Genomic DNA, 25244 nt, shown 5'->3' with positions numbered 1-25244 from the left:
ATGCCTTTGTCTTTTGTTTGGCTATAAGAATGTTGATTCATGCTTTTTGACTTCTTACTATCCCTCTCATGACACTCATTGAACGTTGCGGCTCGAAAACCGTGGAGGGATGTTTTCCTTCACGTCCGCGCTTTGACTTTAAGAACCGGGGGGAGTTTCCAGTCTAACCATCCATTGTCGACTCATCCTCCTACGAAGATGTGCTCCAAACTAGCTAAGCTAAACGAAGCCTACGTGAATTTGCATAGGGTCAGACACAGTCTGATACCGAAGCCAGAAGAGATAGAGAATGTGAGAATGCTAAAAGTCACTGAAGACTTGATAGAAGAGCTCTTCAGAGAAGAAGTGAACAGGGAGAAAGAAGAATGGACAGAGAAGTACAGACTTCAGAGACAGCAGCAACAACAACAACAACAACAACAGCAACAGCAGCAGGAACCTGAACCTGAGAGAGGCTTTGTCGATTGTCGTATCGACACCAAAAGAGTTCTTCTTCTCTTTCCGAAGAAGCAGACCTATCGTCAGAAAGTCTATCCTCAGAGGACGTCGCATTCTTAGAAACTAAAAGATTGCCATAGCAATCAAAAAAACAAAAAAAACCAGCCCTTTTCAGGGCTACCCCAATACTCTAGAAAAGAAATGACAATCGATTTGCCAATGTGTGTAGGTAGAGTAGTGTGAATATAAACACTGACTCCTTTTTATAGTGTGAGGGTATGTGTTTGTGTATAGGATTGTGCGTTTGTAAATGCTCATGTACGTTGGTGTGGATAGTAGATTAAGATCATGTTTTTTGGGCTGTTTGACGTGTGGGGAGAGTAGATTTGGGGTTTGATTGCTTTGCGTATGTGGATAGTATATTGAAGTGATTAATGAAACATTTTTTTAGAATAGAAATGGGTAGTATAAAAAAAGTGAGTGAGTGTTTCTTTTAGGTCCGCGCGTTGTTTGGTCATGATCTAGGTAAGATCAATTTTATGTTTTTAGGGGGATGCTTTCCTTCACGTCCACGCTTTCACTATAAATTGAAACTCGCTGGACAGTCTAGCTACCCTTGTTGATTGATCAACAATAAAAATGAGTAGCAGACTTGAAAAACTTTTTGAACTCCAGATGCACCTGGAATATGCCAGATGCCTCCTGAACGAGCTGGCTGCGGAGGCCCTTGTGGAAGAAGCCAGGATAGAACAGGAGGAGGAAGAGAGAAAAATGAAAGAAGAGGAGGAAAGAAAGAGAGAGATCAGGTGTCACCCTATGATGAACCCTGTGTGCAAGGTGACACCTGAGGCAAGAACATCTCCCCAACCTGTAGTACACCACATTTACAACAGGAGGTAAGGATGCCAATACATCCTAGAATAAGAAATAGAAGAAGAGAAAGGGAAATCTTCACTATTCCAGAGACAGAAGATTGGAGTAGTGAAGCCACTCAACCAGCCTCTGCGCTTACAGCAACAAGGGTGAATTGGCCAGGAGACTGGAGTCGAAGATGTGTGTGTGGTGCCAGACCAGGAAGGTGCCAGCATTAGATAGGTGCATCAGGAGTTAAAAAACAGCCCTTTTCCGGGCTACCCCAATCTCTAGAAAAGATATAACAATCGATTTGCCAATGTGTGTATGTAGAATAGTGTGAATATAAACACTGACTCTTTTTTTTCTTGTGTGTGTGTGTGTGTGTGTGTGTGTGTGTGTGTGTGTGTGTTTGTAAGCGCTCACGTAAATTTGTGTGGATAGTAGATTTGGGTTTGTTTATTGTTTCTTAGCGTATGTGGAGAGTATAGTTTGGGTTTTGTAACCGCTCACGTACGATTGTGTGGATAGTAGATTATGGATTTTGTTTATTGTTTCTTAGCGTATGTGGAGAGTATAGTTTGGGTTTTGTAAACGCTCACGTACGATTGTGTGGATAGTAGATTATGGATTTTGTTTATTGTTTCTTAGCGTATGTGGAGAGTATAGCTTGGGTTTTGTAAACGCTCACGTACGATTGTGTGGATAGTAGATTATGGATTTTGTTTTAATGATTTGCGTGTGTAAATAGTGGATTTCGGGTTTGTTTATTGTTACTTAGCGTATGTGGAGAGTATAGTTTGGGTTTTGTAAACGCTCACGTACGATTGTGTGGATAGTAGATTATGGATTTTGTTTATTGTTTCTTAGCGTATGTGGAGAGTATAGCTTGGGTTTTGTAAACGCTCACGTACGATTGTGTGGATAGTAGATTATGGATTTTGTTTTAATGATTTGCGTGTGTAAATAGTGGATTTCGGGTTTGTTTATTGTTTCTTAGCATATGTGGAGAGTATAGTTTGGGTTTTGTAACCGATCACGTACGATTGTGTGGATAGTAGAATTGGGGTTAGTTATTGCTGATTCATTTGTGTGAATAGTATATTATATGAAATGAGAAAGTAGGGGGATGTTTTCCTTCATGTCCGCGCTTTCACTATAAGAATCCACAGCATTCGTCGTTCAAACCATTCTACAAAGAATAAAAAAGAAGATGGCTTCGAACCAGCTCGATAAAATGAAAACATTGCAAGACGTCCTGGACAATTTAGGTATGATGGAGCAAATGTTAGTGATGTTAAACGAGGATCACTCTTCTTATAACCCACATAGAGTGAAGATGGAGATTAACAACTTAAGAAAAGTAAAGGAAATGATAAGTGCTGTGATGAAAGAAATAAAGGAGGAGAAGGAGGCTGAAGAGGAAAGGATAAGGATGAGAGTATGGAACGAGAAAATTGAAAAGGAAGAAGAAAATGAGAAGAGGAAGAAAGAAGAGGAGGAGAAGCAGAAAGAAGAGAAAAAGAAGGAAGAAAAGAAAGAAAAGAAGAGAAAGAGTATAGGAGAGAAAATAAGAAGTTGGTGGAGAAATAGAAGAAATTAGAAGAAGAAGAAACCCACAGGCCCTTTTCAGGGCCACCCACATTTCTCGAAAAGAGACTAACTTTCCATTGCCTACCTCTTTTTTATTTTTTTTTAAAAATATCCCATGTTAAATTCCCCTTGTCCCTAAAGTAGTTTTTTTTTTCTAACATGTTCAATTCCCCTTTGTCCCTAGACAAACCCAAACTCTATTCCCATGTTCAATTCCCCTTGTCCCTAGACAGACCCAAACTCTATTCCCCATGTTCAATTGCCTTTGTCCCTAGAATCGATATTTTTTTCCATTGTTCGAATGCCTTTGTCGCTAGAATGGATATTTCCTTTTTTTTCCTTTCTCCAATGTTAAATTCCATTGTCGCTAATCTTACCCAGGGTATTTTGCCCATGTTAAATTTCCATTGTCGCTAATCTTACCCAGGGTGGTTAATGTTAAATTTCCATTGTCGCTAATCTTACCCAGGGGGTGTTTTTAATGCTAATTCCCATTGTCGCTAATCTCACCCCATATACTAGTTATATAAGCACGATTTTATAATATGTTGCACAAAAAGAACGTATTCACTAACATTTGAATGGCTCATCCTAAAATTAATTGCATACGCGCAAAGTTGACAAATATCAGAAATAGCAAAAACTACTAAAGACGACATGCATGTAGCAGATTAGAAATTGAAATGGGGCAGACACGATAATAGCTAGAAAACAGCATTACTATAAAAAATGTTGGAAAAGTAGGTAAGAAGTATGGTCAAATAAAACATATCAGATCAACAAATATATTCATGTTATTGGTAGAATTTATCCTCAAGGAGTTACAACTCTCATGAATAATTGTTTTGTGATTGATGATGCGAATGAATTATATAGAGAGATCATCAGTAATATCGATTTTTACAGGGATTTTGGATCTCCTTTATTACAGAACGAAGGACTCAATTTGATCTTTGAGTATTCAGATGTGGTGGAGCACAACAGTTGGAAAACACCTCCGTATCGTTGCTACGTGTCATTCTTTTCGAAATGGATTCTACCACAACCAATGACGAAGAAGGCGGAAACACCTCACTATTTTCCCGTCAGTAAGTCGTATTTTGACACTTTCAACACTGCTATAAAAGGAGTTCTGGGACAAAATATTCCATTTTCCAAAGGGAAATTCACGGTGAAACTCCATGTTGGAACACGATTCTCTAACGAGTTGTAAGTCATGTACCCAGTGTACCGAGTAGTCGCTAGACAGCGAGGACATGGTTTAGGAGATATGTTAAAATCGGCCTTTCGATCGGTGGCCCTCGTTTTGAAACCGATGGTGACTCGAGGACTGCATGCCTTGAAAGATGCCACATTGACGCACGGCAAAATATTTTTGGAAAATGTCATCATCGACAAACTAAACCCCAAAGAAGCTTTCTTGAGAGAGTGCAACAATGTCCTGCTTCAAACGGACAAAGACATTTTGGACCGACGAGTAACTCAGTTAAATGCCCTGGCCTCTACCGTGTCAAGCATTCCTGCATCCCTGACGCCAAAGCAAGGACAAAGCAGAATAGGACTACGAAAATACCCTTCCACAGGCCTTCACACCCCTAGAGCTAGGAACACAAGAAAACCAAAACCGTCCGAGACTTATTAAAAGACAGAGACAAAAGAAAGAAAATGATTCACCGAGAGTCTTGGGCATGTTACAAGTTGGAACTGGATCTGTTTGCCATGCCACCCACGATGATGACGATGAGAGAATCCCAATGGGTCGAATTTCATCCCGTTTCCTCTTTCAAGGACTCAGAATCAGCTCCCATCAGCTTGAAATCAAACGGAAGATTACATTGATCTTAATAGCAGTTACGTGCACTTGAAAGTGAAAGTGATCGACACATCGACAGACGGTCCTTAGATCAGGGACGAAGAAAAAGTAGCCCCTGTGTACTTGAATAACAAACTGGTCAGTAGCAGCATGGACACTTACCCTTACCGAGCGTACCTGGAAACTCTCTTGACGTACGGAAAAGAAGCCAAGAACACCCATCTGGATGCTTGTGTGGTATGAAAACCTGACACAACAGACAAATGCAACGATACCGATTTGATTACAGATAAAGAACCAAATCACAATGTGGGATTCAATGGTCAACGAAACAAAATCAAAGGACCTAACAAAAATGTAGAACTGATGGATCATTCGCATTTAGACATGTGGTTGCATGAGAAGTATTTGCTGAACGGAATGAATGTCCGCCTGAGGCTGAATCGTAACAGTACCGCTTTCCATTTAATAGCTGAATGTGCCTATTACAAAACAGTCATTCAAGAAGCCAGACTCTATGTACGACGTGTGGACGTTTAATCTAAAGTGGGAAACGACATCAGTCTCAACCACCAAGTGTCCTATACGACGCGTGAAAGTGACAACTTTTACCATTTCCGATGGGCATCAATCGATGATCGAAGGTCATCTGTTCCAAGGAGAGTTACCGAAACCTTTGATCATTGTTATCATTAAAAACCCAGCCTTCACTGGAACCTTCAAGAAATATCCTTTTGAGTTTCAACACTACAACACGTCTAAGAGTGAACTCAGTAGAGATTGCAAAACCTTGCGTATCACGCCTTTTGAACCTGACTTTAGTGACGAGAAAAAAAGAATTACTTGAGATCCTACTTGTCCCTGTTTGATGCCACGGGACAGTTAGGTACCAGCGCCGTCTACTTCCCTAAAGAGGGTTTTGTGGAGCATTTTGATTGATATGGATTGCCACCTTTGGAAGACGACGTCATCGACTTTATGACAATAAATGCCCAAACGACACGATTCAATAATGTGAAATTACGAGGCACATATTCCATGGTGTGTGGATAATAGTTTGTGTATTTTGTTTATCAACGCAGTCTTGGATATTCTTTAGAACATTTAGTGCCTTCTTTTGATCGTCACTTTTCTAGAAACGATGACAAAGTAGATCGATGGTTTTGTGACCATTATGGCTATCTTTTGTCTTTAGCTAGGAAACGTTGTGAAAATCAATGGTCCAATGACTTCCATAAGTGAAAATTTCGCTTCACTTTACAACGTTGTCAACTTTGTCAAAATTAGCTTCTTTGTTTTATTGTTAATTGTTGGTTGTTAGTTGCTTGAATGCAAATATTGTGTTTTGAAAGAAAATTTGTCTGTCGTTTGTTTTCAATTTTTATCATAATATTTGTATTTTACTTCTCTCTATTCCTCACCCTAAAATCAAACTGTATAGTATTCAGACCCAACTACTGTCGCAGGGATGTTTTTTATCGCGTCCTCGCTTGAACTATATATGGCGAAGCAGTCTCCTTTCTGACCATCCATTGCCGATTCGTTCACCTATGAAGATGCCTCCTAATTTAGCTAAACTAAACGAAGCCTACGTGCATTTGCATCGTGTCAGGAATAGCCTGATACCCAAACATGAAGAGATATAGAATGTCAGGATGCTGAAAGTGGCCGAAGACCTGATAAAAGAGGTCTTCAGAGAGGAAATCAAGAAAGCGAAAGAAGAATGGAAGGAGAAGTACTGACTTCAGAGCAGAGAGAGCAGCAGCAACAGCAGCAACAACAACAACAACAGGAACCAGAAATGTCTATGCACATTCCGTTTGTTTGTCTTGTCAGATTGTGTGTTTTTGTGTTTGTAAGTAAAACACTCAATGTCAGTGTTTCCTTTAGGTCCGCGTGTTTCATTTTTTTTTTTGGGTGATGATATGTGCCTTGTATGTTTTGGTATCAGGGGGATGTTTTTCTTCACGTCCGCGCTTCCCAAATATAAATGGAAGCGTTCGTCAGTCTGGCTACCCATCATTGATTCATCAACTTCGTGAAACCATGAGCAGAATAGCGAAACTGATAAAACTTCAGATGCACCTAGATTATGTCAGGAGGCGTTTTAAATGAGCTGACTATGGAGGCCATACAAGATACAGGAGGAGGAAATCAAGAAGGAAGTAACTAGACCGTATCACATCCGTGTGTGGCGTAGGAGAAGACAGACAGAAGTCTTCACTACTCCACAAGTGAAAACTGGGATGCTGAGGCCACTCATGCCACTTTTGCTCTTCCAACCACTCCAATCAATTGGAACAACGACTGCAAATGATGTGTCTGTGGTTCCCGGCCTGGGTTATGTCACCATTAACCGGGTGCATGTGAAGTGGTTTCATGTTTTCACGAAGTTGATGAATCAATGTGAAACAGCGCTTCTCAGGGCTAACCCGATCTCTAGAAAAGAAACACTATTCAAGTTCAATAGGTGTATATGTAAAGTAGTGTGATTATAAACACTCACTCCTTTTCTAATGTGCATGTGTGTGTGTTTGTGTGCGTGCGCGTATGTTATATGGATAGTAGATTTTGGGTTTGTATGCATTCGCGTACGTTTGTGTGCATAGTAGATATTGTGGTTTTATTTTCTCTTTCCTGTGTGTGGGTAGCATATGTTAGGGTTTGTATGCGTGCGCGTACGTTGTGTGAATAGTAGATATTGTGTTTGCATGCGTTTGCGTACGTTTGTGTGGATAGTAGATATTGTGTTTTTTGTGTGCCCAAGAATCTCTGCGCCCTAATCTTAGTTTTTGTGTTTTTGTGTCTTCATACAAACATTCCTTCCCCCCTCCATCATTGGCTACTTTCTTTATTTTTTTTATTTTAGTTTGGATTTAATACTTTTTTTTCAGGCGGAAATAGACGATTCTGTAAAAACATGGAATTGTCATGGAATTAGCATCCTGGAAGGCATCTTTACTATGAGGATGCCCAAGAGTAATTGGCACTTTTCCCCGAGCTATACGGAGTCACTAATCACCTGAAACCAACCAGCCCTGAGTAATTAGCACTTTTCCCCGAGTTATACGGAATCACTAATCACCTGAAACCAACCAGCCCATGAGTAATTGACACTTTTCCCCGAGTTATACGGAGTTACTAATCACCTGAAACCAACCAGCCCATGAGTAATTAGCACTTTCCCCGAGTTAAACGGAGTCACTAATCACCTGAAACCAACCAGCCCATGAGTAATTGGCACTTTTCCCCGAGTTATACGGAGTCACTAATCACCTGAAACCAACCAGCCCATGAGTAATTGGCACTTTTCCCCGAGTTAAACGGAGTCACTAATCACCTGAAACCAACCAGCCCATGAGTAATTGGCACTTTTCCCCGAGTTATACGGAGTCATTAATCACCTGAAACCAACCAGCCCATGAGTAATTGGCACTTTTCCCCGAGTTATACGGAGTCACTAATCACCTGAAACCAACCAGCCCATGAGTAATTGGCACTTTTCCCCGAGTTATACGGAGTCACTAATCACCTGAAACCAACCAGCCCATGAGTAATTGGCACTTTTCCCCGAGTTATACGGAGTCACTAATCACCTGAAACCAACCAGCCCTGAGTAATGCACTTCTGTTCAACGGAAATCATACAAAAATAGGACATTATCTGTGAGAGAACAGTGAACAACCCATTACTGTTTAACTGTGGAAGAAATGCATGTGAACAATCTAGCTTACCTGCATTCATGTTTGAATTCAAGTACATTTGAAAGTGAAATGTTTTTCTCAGGTTAGAAAATAAATATTCTTTTTTTTTGTAAAACTTAAATATAAACTATATATGTGTTGATAAAACTAAGACATTGATCACGGCCATCACTAATGGATGCACAATTTGAATATTCATCCTCCTTCCCCCGTCTATGAACATCATCCCATTTTGTGCTTGTCTTATCATATCAAATATACGTATCCATTATGTATGATTAATGGACGGATACACGGACAATAACTGAGGAGTACATGTAATGAAAATTAAAGTATATAAAATGTGACATTAACTTTTGACAAAAGTAAAGGTTCAGGAAAGTAACTATCAAATTGTAACATTTACTGGCATTTATTTTATCTATGCATTTTGTGCATAGTATCATCATGATATCCGTTATGTAGCAATGGTTATTACCAGTATTACAAAATCGTTTCTTTCTCTGTTTGCATTTGTGTGTGCGCGCACGTGTGTCCATCTGTCTGTAAACTCATACATTTGTCTAACTTCCAAAAAGTTACAAAAACATTTTCAGAGACGAATATGTTTGTATGTAGCAAAATAAACTTCTAATGCATATCTATGATTAAATAAACCACATTTCCTGTACATGAATAAGGTATAGATTTTGATTAGAATCATGCAATAAATAATACAAGGGTAGTACATGATATTAAAGTCAACAGAAATATCATAGCATTCAAAGAATGAACACACCCTTAGAATGTAATATATATATATATATATATATATATATATATATATATATATATATATATATATATATATATATATATATATATACCATCTAGGCTTGAATTTTTTATATCAATAAATCTTCTGATGGATTCGTATTATATCAGTAAATAATATTGTTTTGGTTTGTTGTTTTTTAGTTTACTTTTAACACATTATTAACTATATCTTGCAGAGCAAACTTGAGCCAGCCCCCTTTTCAATGACACAAGGAGGCAGCTAACAGTGTCTAGACAGGGCTAATATCGAACCCGCCATTCTTGGATTACACTTTGACGAACTACCAACTGAACTACTGTGTAAATTAGACTGACGAGGCTGCGATTGAAATACACAGAAAATGAGTTCAATTAACGTGAAATACCTAACATTTGTAACCTCACTCATTCATGCATTACGTAACCAAGCTACCTGTTAAATTACTACATAATCACTATTTCTACTATGGCATGCTTGTATTAGCTTTTACATGTTTCTTAATAGAAAACTATAACTCCTAATATTAGTTCATCATTGCAAGCCACAGGTGATAATACGCTACGCTTCTTCATCACCCCGGAACCGCCTGTGTACAAATGTCCTCGTTTATCATGAGTAAGCATTAACAAATATACGTAAACAAACATAACAGTGCAATAATTCCTACAAAGCAGTGAAAATTTAGACTTCTCGATCGGTAAATGACTTGTCATTGCAAGGGAATCTTTGGTTGACTCATTCAAACAGAATGAAAGGTCATGTGGGTCACAATTTGAAGGAGAAAAACAATACTCGCACTCGCAGTGACTGATCAATGAGGTGTAAACAAATATATTGGAAACGAGACTACGAGTGATAGAGTAGTATAGAGGATTATTGACCCGGATAATGATATCATAATTACATTACTATATCTAGTGCTAATTAAGTATTGGATAACACAAAATGGCCTTACACCATAGAATATTTTACCTCATTACAAGCAATCACTATCTGATATGAAATATATACAGTCACTGAAACACGGTACTCTTGGTTGTTGTTGTTGTTGTGGGGGTTAACGACATTTTTTAGTACACGATTGGCATGGCGGCCAGTATTAATGGTGGAGGAAGAACCTAGGAAAACCATGGGAAGAACCACCGACCCACGAGAAGCTACTGGCAAGCTTTGTCACATACCCACATTGGCCGAATCCTAGACTCGAACCCACGCAGACAGAGGTGAGATGGCAGTGATCCGTAACGGAGAGCGCTTTAGACCACTTGACCAATCGTGGCCCCGGTACTCTTGGTACTCTGATCAAGAATTATCATTAAATACAGTAAATTAATTTAAACTCATCAGTATATGAACACATACCATTGTTGGGCTCGTATTTTATAAGGTAACATAACTGTTATTTTACTCTGGAGCTATACCTCAGATGTACCAATACATTACGTGTCCACAAGGTTTTTATTTTATATATATAAAAGGATGGAGTAGTAGGAGTAACCAGTCAGCTATTTCTACTGTACAATACAAATGATCTCAGGATTATGCACAGGGACAGGAAAATTAAGCCGTGTTTTTTGGTGAAAAGCATAAAAATTCCAGATCGCATCAGTTATAAACTTTCTCCGCTTATATTTCAGTGATAATAGGCGAAAACTAAACCGTGTTGTTTGGTGAAAAACATAAAAATTCCAGATCGCATCAGTTATAAACTTTCTCAGCTTATGTTTCAGTGATAATAGGTTTGTTGATAACAGGAACAAAATCCTAAAATGTCCTGTTTATTTCAGTATGATGTTAGTGAAACTGAAGCCACATAAGTTCCACTTAGTTACTTTCTGAAAATTGGGGTACGTTTTGGAAAATGGAGACCTTCTGAGGTACCCGCTGGCGACGATTTGTCATTGATCTATCACATTGTCATCTGGATAGGAAATTCGTCGTCTTGTCCATGAATCATGTTGTCATCTGGACAGGAAATTCGTCGTCTAACTCATGAAACTCCATGGACTGTTTAATTAAGAGTCGGTAAGACTGATTACAAGATCGTGAGTTATTAGTAGTTAAGTGGGGCACTAGAGCCTCAATGGGAATTAGCATTACAGAGACCCCTGGGCAAATATAGCCTCAATGGAAATTTAACATGGAGAAAAATCGTGGGCAAATATAGCCTCAAGGGGAATTTAACATGGGAAATAGTCTTGGGCCACTATAGCCTCAAGGGAATTGAACATGGGATTTTCTTTTTTTTTTAAATTTTTTTTAAATTTAAATTTAAATTTAAAAAAGGGGTAGGCAATTGAAAGGCTATCTCTTTTCGAGAAATATGGCTGGCCCTGAAAAGGGCCTTTGGGTTTCTTCTTCTTCTTCTAACTCCTTAACTTCTTCCACCAAGTCCTCACTTTTTCCATTATTCCTTTCTTCTTCTTTTTCTCCTCTGGCATCCAGTCTGGATGGCCCAAGGCTCTAAACTTTTCCTGGACTTTGATCCAATTCCCATTCATCCTCTCAAACTCTGTCTGTTTCTTTTTGCTTTCCACATCTTTTCTTTCTTCCCTCCATTTCACTTTAATCTTCTCTACTTCTTCCTCCATTTCTTTTCTCATCAGATCTTTCCCTTTCTTCACCTTTTCCAATCCCCATTTTACATTTCTCCACTCTGTCCAGTACAATATTTTTTCTAGGAAGCACCGGACTTGGATGACATGATCCAGTGATTCCTTCAAACTTCCCACTCTGAAGTAAGGTGGGTTAATGAAGTCTCTTGACTTACTGACTTCTTCTTCAATCATCCCTGCTATGATATCTCTCGTTACAAAGTCTTTCATATCTCCATGCCTCCATTCCTCTTCTATTCTTCCTAAAACATATTCTACATCCATTATCCAGAAATAGATGTCTCTCAATAAATTAAATAGAACTGATTCTTGAGTCATTTTTGTCTCAGTTATTCCTTAGAATGGTTCCAACATCAAACTTTGTGGGTTCTTATAGTGAAAGCGCGGACGTGATGGAAAACATCCCCTAAAAAACATAAAATTGATCTTACCTAGATCATGACCAAACAACGCGCGGACGTGAAGGAAAACATCCCCCTACTTTCTCATTTCGTATAATAAAACCAACACTATACTCTCCACATACGCTAAGAAACAATAAACAAACCCATAATCTACTATTTACACAAACTTACGTGAGCAGTTACAAACACAAGCACAAACACAAACACACAAAATAAACAATAAAGAAACCCATAATCTACTATTCACACAACCATACCTTAGCTCTTACAAACACCATCACACAAACACATACCCTCACATTTTTTCAAAAAGAGTTAGTGTTTATAATCACACTACTCTACCTACACACATTGGCAAATCGATCGTTATTTCTTTTCTAGAGTATTGGGTAGCCCTAAAAAGGGCTGTTTTTTTTGGAACTTCATGGACACCTGGTTAATGGTGGCACCTTCCAGGCCTGGCGCCACATACACATCTTGTCCCCCAGTTACTTTTTACCTTTTTGGGGGAGAGAGCAGAGGCAGGATATGTGGCTTCAGAATCCCAATTTTCGGTTTCTGGGATTCTGAAATTTTTTCTTCTTCTCTCCTTTTCCTCCTCCTCCTCTTTGTATCTTCTCTCCTCCTCTTTGTATCTTCTTTCCTCTTCTTCTTTATATCTTCTCTCCTCTTCTTTATTTCTTCTTTCCTCCTCCTCTCTCATCCTTCCGTCTTCCACAATGGCTTCCGCGGCCAGTTCATTCAACAGGCGCCTGGCATATTCCAGATGCACATGAAGTTCCAACAGTTTAGACAGTCTCGTGTTCATTTTTGGTGTTGATCAATCAACAAGGGTAGCTAGACTGCCCAGCGAGTTTCAATTTATAGTGAAAGCGTGGACGTGAAGGAAAACATCCCCCTAAGAAACATAAAATTGATCTTACCTAGATCATGACCAAAAGAAACAACGCGTGGACCTAAAAGAAACACTCACTCACTTTTTTATGCTACCCATAACTATTTTAAATTTTTTTATAAATCACTTCAATAGACTATCCACATACGCAAAGCAATCCAATCTAACCCCAAATTTACACCTCAAACACCAAAAAAAGACATCATTTTAATCTACTATCCATACCAACTTACTTAACCACTTACAAACACAAACACACAAACACATACCCTCACATTTTCTTAAAAAAGAGTTAGTGTTTATTTTCACACTACTCTACCTACACACATTGGCAAATGGATTGTTATTTCTTTTCTAGAGTATTGGGTAGCCCTGAAAAGGGCTGTTTTTTTTTTGTTTGCTATGGCATTCTTTTTTAGTTTCTAAGAATGCGATGTCCTCTGAGGATAGACTTTCTGGCGATAGGTCTGCTTCTTCGAAAAGAGAAGAAGAACTCTTTGGTGTCGATACGACAATCGACAAAGCCTCTGTCAACTTCAGGTTGCTGCTGCTGTTGTTGTTGTTGCTGCTGTTGCTGCTGTCTCTGAAGTCTGTACTTCTCTGTCCATTCCTCTTTTTCCCTGTTCATTTCTTCTCTGAACAGCTCTTCTATCAGGTCTTCAGTGATTTTTAACATTCTCACATTCTCTATTTCTTCTGGCTTCGGTATCAGACTGTGTCTGACCCTATGCAAATTCACGTAGGCTTCGTTTAGCTTAGCTAGTTTCGAGCACATCTTCTTAGGAGGATGAGTCGACAATGGATGGTTAGACTGGAAACAACCCCGGTTCTTAAAGTCAAAGCGCGGACGTGAAGGAAAACATCCCCCACACGGTTTTTGAGTCGCAACGTTTAGTGAGTGTCATGAGAGGGATAGTAAGAAATGAAAGAGCATCAATCCAACATTCTTATAGCTAAACAAAAGACAAAGGCATTTTTTTTCAAAACACAACATTTTTTAGTCAAAAATCACTTAACACTAAACAACAACAACTCTAACATTTTTTAACAATAATCCAACACTAAAAGTTTCTCCACTAGGTAAAGAGGGATAACAGTCTTCCATGGTTTCTAGTAATCTAGGATGACTTCTCTCAAACTGTTGATTTCTATGGTATTATCGAATTCTGCATACAGGATGACGTTCACCGTTTCATCAGGGTCTCGGTCTTTAAACTGAATTTCCACACGAATCTGGCCGGATTTTATAGGGTGGAAATGTCCCTCGTCGCTGCCTTGGTCTGGAGTGAAATCGAAAGCCCACAAAACGTAGCCTCCTGCATAATCCTCGTACGTAATACCGTGACTGGTATTGGTTCCTAACTGTCCGGTGGCTTCGTACAGGGACAAGTACGATCTCAAGTAATTCTTCTTGGTAAAGTCAGGTTCGAAAGGTCGGGTACACAAGGTCTTGCCATCGCGACTGACTTCGATTTTGGACACGCCAAAGTGCTGAAAGTAGAAAGGATTTTTTCGGCAGCTTCGTTGAAGGCTGTATTCTCGACGATATCAACGATCAAACGTTTGGGTAACTGTCCTTGGAACAGATGATCGTCGATCATGGATCGCTGTCCCTTGGGAATGGTGAAGGTTTTACTTCCACGCGTCGTATGGGATACTTGGCAGTCGTTCTGCTCAACGTCTGACTGATGTCGTTTCCCACTTTAGGTAACACTTCCACACGGCGTACGTAGAGTCTGGCTTCTAGGATTTTGGTTTTGTAACCGTCACTATCAGCCATCAAATGGAAAGCGGCACTGCTACGATTCAGTCTCAGGCGGACATCCACCCCGTTCAGCAAATACTTTTCTTGCAACCACATGTCCAAATGCAAACGATCCATCAGTTCTAAACTTGTGTCGGCTCCCGTGATTCTCTTTCTTCGTTCTACAAATCCATCATTGTTGTCTTTCTTTTCATCAGTTTCCAATATTTCAAACTTGGTAGGTTCGTCAGCTTCCCATACCCCACAGGCAGTGAGATGAGTGTTCTTGGCATCTATTCCGTACGTCAAGAGATTTTCCAGGTAGGCACGATAAGGGTAAGTATCCATGCTGCTACTGACCAGTTTATTATTCAAGTACAAGTCCACTCCACTGAACAAGGAATGCATGAAATTGTTGACGGGAGCTACTGCTTCATCGTCTATAGCACCTCCAGTCTTATCTAGAATTTTGACTTTCAGGTACAAGTAACTGCTATTCAGATCGATGTAATCTTCGGGCTGTCCTTTGATTTCAAACTCGATGGGAGCGGAATCGGTCAGTGAGGAGACGGGGTGAAATTCCACCCACTGGGATTCTTGCATCGTCATCATCGTGGGGGGGGGCATGGCAAACAGATCCAGTTCCGTTTTGGAACAAGCGCAAGATTCTCGGTGCATCATTTTTTGTCTCTTTTCTCAATAATCGAAAACGTCTAAGTCTCGAACGGTTCTTCTTTTCTTGGCCTTTCTCGCTTGAAGTCTGGTGAAAGGGTATTTTCTTCGTCGTCTCTTTCTGCCTTGTCCTTGCTGAATGCCTGACTCGGTAGCGTGCAGGGCATTTATAGGTGTTTCTCGGTGACCCAAAATGTCTTTACCCGTTTGCAGCAAGACATTTTTGCCTGCCCTCATGAAGGCTTCTTTAGGGTTTTGTTTGTCGATGATGACATTTTGGAGAAATTCTTTGCCTTGCGTCAGTGCCGCATCTTTCAAGGCGTGCAGTCCGCGTGTCACCATCGGTTTCAACACCGGGGCCACCGAACGAAAGGCCGATTTTAACATGTCTCCTAAACCGTGTCCTCGCTGTCGAGCAACCCCTCGGTACACTGGATACATGACTTAAGAGTCGTGAGAGAACCGTTTTCACCAACTCTTTTCCTAAGGTGAATGGAATATTTTGTCCCAGATCTCCTTTTATAGCAATGTTGACCGTGTCCAAATACGACTTACTGACAGGCAAATAGTGAGGATGTACAAATTCGCGGTGGACGTGGTAAGTGTTTCCACCTTCCTCGTCAGCGTCCGTGGCAGAATCTACTTTGAAAGGAATGACACGCAGTAACGGTACGGAGGTGTGTCCCACCACGTTATACTCCACCACATCGGAGTACACAAACATCAAATTCAGTCCTTGGTTCAGTTCTACCGGGGCACAAAATAACTTGCTAAAAGACTCGTTGTCGTAAACGATGGGTAATTCGTTTTTCTTGAGCATGGTCTTTCTCATGTTCATGTCTCCGCCCAACATGTCAAACAATTCAGGACAAAATAAAATGGACAGGATTTTACTCCGTTCAAATTTCATCAAGAAGCGACGAGCTGCTTTGTGGTACTCCATGGTGACACTTTTGTTGACATGCTCCAAAGCTTTCAGAAACACGACATTAAACCTGGAGGTTATGGTGCTGACCAAATGTTGACCACTGAAATAATAGCCTGGGGGAATGAACAAGTGATAGGTGGTGTACTTTTGTGTACGGGTTTTCTTGTCATATTTGACATTGCTATCAATCCACTGTTGCATTTGCTCGTCATGAACTTCCACATCAAAAAAATTTTGATTGGGAAGAACATTGAGGACTTGGGTCGGGTGAATGATTTCTACTAAAGCCACTTCCCAATGGGCTTCGTGATCTAACTGGATGGCTTGAGGTAATTTGGCCGTGTAACAGCACAACGTGTTCTTGGGAAACACCTCCATGGAACTGTCACTGGGTAAAGTTAAGTAAAATTGGTTTTGTTGACTCATAATTCCAGAGTTCTGTGGCTGTCCGAGGGGTTAGTGGACGTCAGAGGCGTGTCTTCGCCCAAAATGGGGATCTGGTTTTGGTTGGAGTGGTGACTGGCACTGGCACTGGACACAAGGTTCCCGTGGTTCCCGTTCGAGGTGAATTTCATGGAGGGAATAGGAAGCAGGTAACCGATGCAACTGCTCAATAAAATGGTCCACAATTGTTTGTCTCCTTGTTGCAAACTCAAATTGGCGATGGCTGCCCCGATGACACAATACACCACGAAGATTTGGCAGAAAAAGACGATTTGCGTTTTAGGCACACTTTCTCCACACCACACCCACAAGGGTTGTTTTTGTAAATCTTGCAGAGAAGAACTGGGTGAAGGAGGAGTGGTCGACGTAGCTGCGTCTGTGTGAAAAGGCATGATGGTCACTTCTTTTTATAGTCGATGACTTGCGAAGCGTCGATCCAAGAATCAAAACTGGGCGGATATCCTTTCCATCGTACTTTGACTTCTTTGACACGTCGTTTGCCCACTTTACGGGTTCTGCGTTCGAGAATGCTTTCGATGTCGTACACGTCGTCTTCTTTTTTGGTGACACGTTGTAACTCGGGCATATAAAACGTTCCTTTGAGCACTTCTCCGTTCATGTCTTCCAATTTATAGACGGCAGGATGACGGCCATGCACTCGTCCAGTGACGCGAAACAATTCGGTCGTCCAGTTAGGTAAGTAACCTTTGTCGAAAGTGCGTTTGGTTTTGCCAATGCGCACCCAATCTCCTACGGCCAAGTCTCCACTTTTGTTGGGGACAGCCCTCGTCGGGGACGTACCAAACAGACGCTCGAACACCAGCACTTCGTTGTCGGGAGTCACGTCTTGGTTGCCATCGAAGACGGTGACGACCGCTTTGTTTCAACACTCGTTGCAGGGCTCGCACTAACTCGCTGCTCGATTTGGAAGTCAAGGGTACGGCCCAAGCAAATTTGGAAAATACGTCGATGACACAAAACAAATATTTGTAACCACGATTGTAGCTGGCCAAATGAGAGACATCGGCTAAATCGGTTTGCCATTGATGATCGATGCCTTCCACTCGGGTGCGACTTCTGGCAAACTTGCGTCGAATGGGTTTGTGTAAGTGTAGGTAGCTTGTTCTTGTAACCATCGTTGCACTTGAGGTAAACGGAGACTTTTCAGTTGCGTTTTGGCAGCACGATACAATTTTTGAACTCCTGCGTAACCTGCAGGATGGGAGGGATCGTAGTAAATGTTGGCTAAGACTTTTTCCATTTTTTTTGTGTTGGTTGGTGTGTTAATAAGGCACCCACTCTTGGAGGATGCTACTCTTTTTCTCTTGGGGTATTTTCTTGGATTGCAATGCTTTGCGTGTGCGACCGGCAATACGTGTTGAAGAGGAGGAGGATGTCTGAGCGGGGGATATCGGTTCTTGTTTCACTTCTGTCTTCACTTTCTTTTTATCTTGTGATGAAGAAGGGGTGACCATCATCTTTTTAATCCATCCAATTCTGGAGGTAGGTGGTGTTGTTAACTTGCGTACTTTTTCTGGTGGAGTTTGAAACCCTTCTTCTTCTTCTTCTTTTCCTTTTTCTGTCTTGGTCACTGGTACTGGTGGTACTGGTACTGGTACTGGTGATGGTGCTGGACTTTTCATCAAGGTCTTAAAATCTTTCAGAGTGGGTAGAGCTGTTTCGTCTAAAGCTTTCTGGTGAAAGAGTTGCAGTCGTTGCAAGAGTTGACCGTACTTTTGCGATTTTTCTGTTTCGGACAAATCTTGGCGATCCATCAAGGACTGCAATTCGTGTTGTAACGGGACATCTCGCTCAAATGGGGATTGGGAGGTAAATGCGGGGTGTGTTGTTCTTGCCACCGATGGTATTCCATCCATCGTTTGAAGGCACTAAACCTAGTTTTCGTCCTTCCATGGGGTTGTCAGGGGTCGATTCTGAGATCTTGGAACTTCCGAGGCCTTTTTATCTTGCTCCCACCAGTCCTCCAAACATGGTTCCCAAGACTCCTTTCAGTATGGGGCCTAACAAGAGAGGTAAAATACCTCCACGTTGCACTAACATCTTATTTTTTTGACGAATGGGAATTTTCTTTTGAACCATTTGGCGAAGAACGTGACGATGTTTGCCTAAGCATTGTTTATGGTGTTTGGACAAAGGGATCGTGCCTTTCAAAACGTTCAAACAACATTCGCACACGGTATCTTTGGAGGCTGTTTGAATGAGTTTTTTTCGTAGGGGTGGAGAAGCTTTGGACAGGACAGATAACATGTCCCCATGTTTGGCTAAACGTGGTGGCAGTCCTTTCCTTTTCTTTCCTTGGGATTTTCTGGAGGGTGACATCTTTGAGTCTTCAGGAGCACCAAAAAACATTGATACCATACTTGGTCACAGGCCTTTTTTATACTGGAACGCGTCGCCACTGATTGTCTTGACGTCGTATTAGTTTGAGGACAGGCATGACACGTCGTGCAAGGGTACGTAACGAACTAAATCGAGCCAGTTCTTGCTTGGACAAATCCAGTAAACTTTGTAACAAGCCCGATCTTTCTTGAACTTTGATTTTGGGAGAAGGTACTTTGTGAGCAGCAGCCACTGCCACTAAATTGGAAGGTCCTGCCACTGGGTAAGTTCTTTTGGGGGTCATCAACGGAGAAGTTCTTGGTGTGATCAACGTCTCCAAGTACTCTTCAGTTCTGGGTGTCATTAACGGAGAAGTGGACAAACGTGAGGCTGCCGGAGACGCAGTCACCGCCGTGGCAGGTCGTGGTTTGCGAGTGTAAGGTTGCGTCCTGGCCGAAGTGCCTCTCTTGCGACTAGTTTTCTGTGGACTTTTCTTTTTCTGGGGACTTTTTCTCTGTTTCTTTTTCTGGGGGCTTCTTTTCTTTTTCCGGGGTGGTGGTGTCTGGTCAGAGGAGGGTCCTGCCACTGAAGAAGTTCTCCTTGGGGACCTGGTCTTTTTCTTCTTGGGGCTTCGTTGGACTTTTGTCTTGGGTATAACTTTGGGGGCATTAGGATCCCATCTTAAGAGTGAGCGAATGATGACCCCTCCTAGAGTACCGCTCCCTCCAGGTTTCAAAATGATTTGATTTTTGGTTTGAGTGTCGATGCGGGGATCGGCCAGTTGGACCAAAGCGACTTTGTTTCGATCAAAAAAGCGTTTGGTTTGATGAGGAATCTGAATGATTCCTTGGAGTAATTGACGTGCCGTCACCGTGAACCATCGTAAGACTTCTTTGAGACTAGCTTCTAAGACACGAGCTCGTGTTTGTGGATCTTTTTCTCGACTGATGCCATACAAGGCACGAATCAATTTGACGGGAAGATGCGACTGAAGGGACGTCATGTTCGCACTGAGAATGAGACAGACGAAAAAGGGTCTGAGGTTTTTATAGATTTTTTTTTATGGGGAGTGAAATGAAGTCGAGGACGGAGACGTGTACAGGACAGGCCCTCCGTCTTGGCACCAGTGGTGAAACAAGTGGGTACGAAATCGCAAATCCTCTGGAGTCGTAGGTTTCAAATCGACGAGTAAATAAGCGTGTGGCGTTTGAGTGGCATCGTCGTACGCCTGAGTCAGCCAAGGCGTTCCTAACTGTTTGGCTAAGACTTGCACTTGCGATTTATCTCGAGGGCTTTTAAACAAGACCACGTAATGCGCATTGAGACTGATGGTGCGATGGGCTTTACTCTGTTGAAACAAATTTTGGGTGATGTAAACGACACTGGCATTACGGTGATGCCCTTTGCGCGTGAACCACAGTTTAATTTCTTCTTCGTCTTCTCCTAACATGTCGTCGAAAATGACCAAATGGTTTTCACGGGAGTCAGAGACGATACCGTCGTCTTCTTTAGGAATGCCTTCCACAAACACGATGGAATCACCTTGACTTTCTCGCAAGAGGCTGTACACCGATTGCCACTCTTTGTAACACCACACGATTCGTTGAGGGGGTCGATCGATCAAATGATGTTTATGTTCGATCAAACATTTGACGAATTCGGTTTTGCCTGAACCGCTAGGTCCAGCAATGAGCATGTTAAAGGGATGGCGAAGATACAAAGCCTCCCAACTGGCACGATCTAAGTGTTCGTCGATGACTTTGACAGTACAGGAAGAGGGAGCAGAGACAGCAGAGGTAGCCATAGTGTGAGAAATGTCACTTGTGACACGAAAACAAACAAGACAAGAGTTTATATACTTTTTTTCAGAACACGTTTATTGAATGTTTTTTTTCAAACATGAATACGAAAGACAAAAATACATAAAAGCCAAAGGCTTAAGTACAAGAATAAAAGGCACATGATAACCATGAACGTGGAATAAACACATGTGTCTGTACAACATGTTTTGGGTAAAGTTCTAACCAGTTCTATAGTAGGGGGTAAGGTCACACAAGTGTCCTCCCGAAAGGGTCTTTCAGGCCTGTCGACGACAGTCCCGTCCTGGGTGACGGGTTCTTCTGGCACCGTTACTAACACGGGTTGAAAAGTAACTTTTTTCCTTGAATGACTCTCGTGCATACTGGGCCACCTCTTGGGTCCAAGCCAAACCAATCTGGTTTCTTCTTCGTCAACGACATGGTAAGTTACTTCAATGAACAATAAACTATCGATCTTGCCTAGGGTTCCTTTTTATATAAGGACCAATACCGACGTGACCGTACGGCAACGTAAAGTGATTGGGAAGTCGCGCTCGCTTCTGGTATACAATTTGATAGACTTTTTCCAAGGGTCGACTGACGATGTGGTGAGTGGGTAAACGTACAATCTTGTTCGGTTGATAGGTGGTCACTTTAAAGTTTCCATCCTCTCCCGATTGCAAGGCTTCTTTCAATACCCCAAAGTTGACCACTCGACTGGTACGATGATTCAGAGTCAGTCATTTCACTTTGCACGTCGTGTGCACTTCTCCTTGTTTGTCCCGGTATTCGTAGCCGTAATTTTTGGGGCCGCCACTGACGAAACTTAGAATCTTGTCGTCGGGATGCTCGTCTGTCCAGGCTCCTAAACGGTCTCCTTCGATGTCAGGGTGATGTTGACTCGGGTGATGGATGTAAATGCAACTGTCCGTGTCAAAGTACAGGACGTGTTCTTCTAACAGTTCTAAAGCTTCGTACAATTTTAAGCGAGCATGAGCTGTCACGTAAGCTGCAATGATGACATTTCCAAAAGGGTCGTCTTGTACAAAGTCCAGATCTTCTTCGTAATTAACCAAGATCAAATCCTCTCGAACGACGTCCACGTGTTTCATGTATTTGGTTTTGTCGTGAATCATCTGGAAGTAGCGGGAAGGTTCTGTCAAATATTCCGTCTTGGGTAAACATGGTCGTTGTGCCATTTTACCCCACAAGCAATTTAACATCACTTTGGCAAACGATCGCCTGCCTTCGTTTTTTTCGATGTGGTCTAAAGAGATGCCTTCTTGTTCGTAGTATTTCTCTTTGAATTGTATTTGGTCTTCGGGAGTGTGACACCAGGAAGGATAGCCGCTGGCTTCTTGTTTCAGTTTCAAAAAGGCATCCACGTAGTCGGTGAAAATGCCTTTCTGAGTAGGGTCACCCTTGTGGTACTGTTGTGTCTTGGGAAAGTTGCAAATTTCGTACACTTCTAACAGTTGGTATCCCATGTCCAGAGCTTTGAACAATTCCACGCTGACCCAGGTTCCCGTCAAGGCACGTTCTTCCTGGCAGTCATGGCAAGGTTGGTCCTGGTTGCACGTTTCGGCACAAGTACGGCACAAGGGAAACATCAGTTTGCCTTGACAATGGTGAGGTAAGACGGGATGGTATAGGTTCGTGGGAGGCAAAACTTTGCACTTGATCAAGCCTTCGTATTGTCGAATGTTTTTCATGTCGATGTGTTCCGTCAGCAATTGCGGGTGCCCTACGGGAAAGCGACAATATTTGCACACGTAGGGATACAGCGAACACACGTCCAAGTATTTGATTTCTTCTCCTTTCTCTTCGTCGGCTTGGTACAGCAAACAGGTGGCATTGGTCCTTCCTCCGTACAAACTATCCCTCGGGTTCAACGGGTCCATGAACTGGTAAGTTTCCACGAGGCGTTTAAACTCGGGATCGGTTTTCATACGGTGATCGTACTCGTGTTCCCACATTTCCACCACTTGGTATCCTTGCTGTTCTAACTTTAGGCGTCGCTGACAAGTGTCCTGGTACAAGTCTTCCATGGTCCGTTGTAAAAACTGATTTTTAGTGTCACTGTCAGGGTAACAGACGGGACATCCGTGAAATAAGCAACCGTTAAACTCGTACACGATCTTGGGGTTTTCTAAGTCCCAGCCATCGACCGAATACGTTCCGATGGTCTTTTCGCCTCCTCCGTTGCGGGCATGCTGAATCCATTTGTCTTCCTTGTCGCACAAGTAATGTAACCAGCGTAGGGCTTTGACCGAGTATTGACGTTTGACAAAGTGGGTCGTTTGAGGACTGATGACAGCTACGGTGTTTTCAGGCATGAATCGTTGTCGATACACTAAGGAACACGCTTTGGCAATGGTGCAAGCTTCTTTCAAAGGATCGATCCCTCCGTGTTCCATGAACAGTTCTCGAAATTTTCCACAGCAACGCCGTAAAATGTCCACGTCAGAACGACAATACTTTAGCATTTCTTCCTGAAAGTCGAAAGGGTCCGAGGCGTGAGCCTGGTACCAAGCGTAGAAAGCTTCTCGCTGTTCGGTACGCATGTTGTCGGGGTCGTAATAGTGAGCCTCAGGCAAATGGGGTAGAACGGCGTGTTGATTGGCTTCAGTATTGAAAAAGTGTGGAAAGTACCCTTTAGCCATTTCTGTCATTCCAAACGTTTTAGGCATTCGACTCAAAGGCATGGCCAAGTAACTCATCGAATCTTTAAACTGCACTTGTCCCACTTGCATGAAAATGATTTTGGCTCCGTTCAAAATCACTTTAGGACGTTCGGTGCCATGTTCCGTATAGTACCTCAAAAGAAACTGTCCATCGTATCCGGAGAAATTGTGAGCCATCACCGTGGCATGACGATGACAATCTCCGTAACGTTCGATGTCCTCTTGGTTCCACGTCTTGTCGATGGGGCCTAAGACCCATTGGGCAAAATCGGCTAACGTGTTTGGTCCCCGAAAGATTTTTTCACACCGTCCGGGAATCTTGCTGCAGTGAGGGCAATGACTGAAGATAGGTTCTTGAATGCACTTCTCGCACGCTCGATGAGCCACGCAGAAATTAGGAATGTGAATGCCAGTCTCTTGCATGCATTCGAAATCGAAAAAGATGAAATTGCCTTTCTTCTTGTGACCGTCCTCTTTCTCTGGTGGGGGTTGGTATTTTTGCACGTAGCATTGGTGTTCCAAGTCCACGATGTGGTGACAAATGTGACATTTTTTCTTTCCTCGACATACGTGTGCCTTGGCATTATTGGTAAGTATGCCTTGTCCACATTTAGGGCACAGTCTCAGCAGTTGACAAACACATTTCTTCTGTGAACCTTGTGTTTTCAAATGTTGTTGGTAACAGGTAGGGCTGACAAACGTGCGCAGACAAGTCGAACAAGGCACTGGTCCTTCGCTCAGACAGGGTGGAGAGGCCAAACATCCTGGGCATTTCCATCCACAATGCATGTGTTGCCCTCGATTATTATGGCCATAGTCACATTTCTCACAGTAATAACTGTATCCCAGGAATCCGGTGATACTGGTAATGGTATCGAAATGGTCATCGTGATAATAGACATGAATGTATTTTCCGTCCTTAAAGTCTTTCCCTCGAAACAACAGAGGTCCGCGCACTTCTTGAGGGTGCACTTTCAAGGTGTAGCGTGGAGCTAGGGCATCTTGCAATTTTTGCATCTCAGGAATGCCACAGGATGTGTCTTTAGACAGTCCGGCTTGTTGCAACAGGAGTTCTGCTTCGTTTCGTTGTTTGGCTCGGTCCGATTGTCGAATAGTTTTCCAGGCTCTTTTCCATTCTGCCGTGTCGTTCTTGTTGGCATAGGTTCGTCCCACCACGATGGCTCGAGCTAAACACATCTGGTCTTGAGGATTGTGAATTTGAACAAGGCTACGCTTAACGCTGTGAAGCTCGTTCACCAATAACATCTTTTTGCGTCCAGTCCCTTGAGGAAGAGAGACGTGAGCCATTTTCAGTGTGGCTTTACCATCGGTGATGTCAAACTGGTCATTAGATTGTTGTACGTGTTGAATCTTGTCCATCATTTTGGAAGGGGTTAGTTCTGCGGGTCTGCTAAACTCGATCCAAACAGGGGATTTCAAACCGTCGTGATCTATGGATAGTGTCAAGCGATCGTCTTCTTTGGCTTGACATTGTCGCTTGAGTGCGGTGAGCAAAGAATCCC

The sequence above is a fragment of the Sinohyriopsis cumingii genome, chromosome 17, assembly GCF_028554795.1.
Source record: "Sinohyriopsis cumingii isolate HCF-2022 chromosome 17, ASM2855479v2, whole genome shotgun sequence".
Lineage (NCBI taxonomy): Eukaryota > Metazoa > Mollusca > Bivalvia > Unionida > Unionidae > Sinohyriopsis > Sinohyriopsis cumingii.
This window is presented reverse-complemented; position numbering follows the sequence as displayed.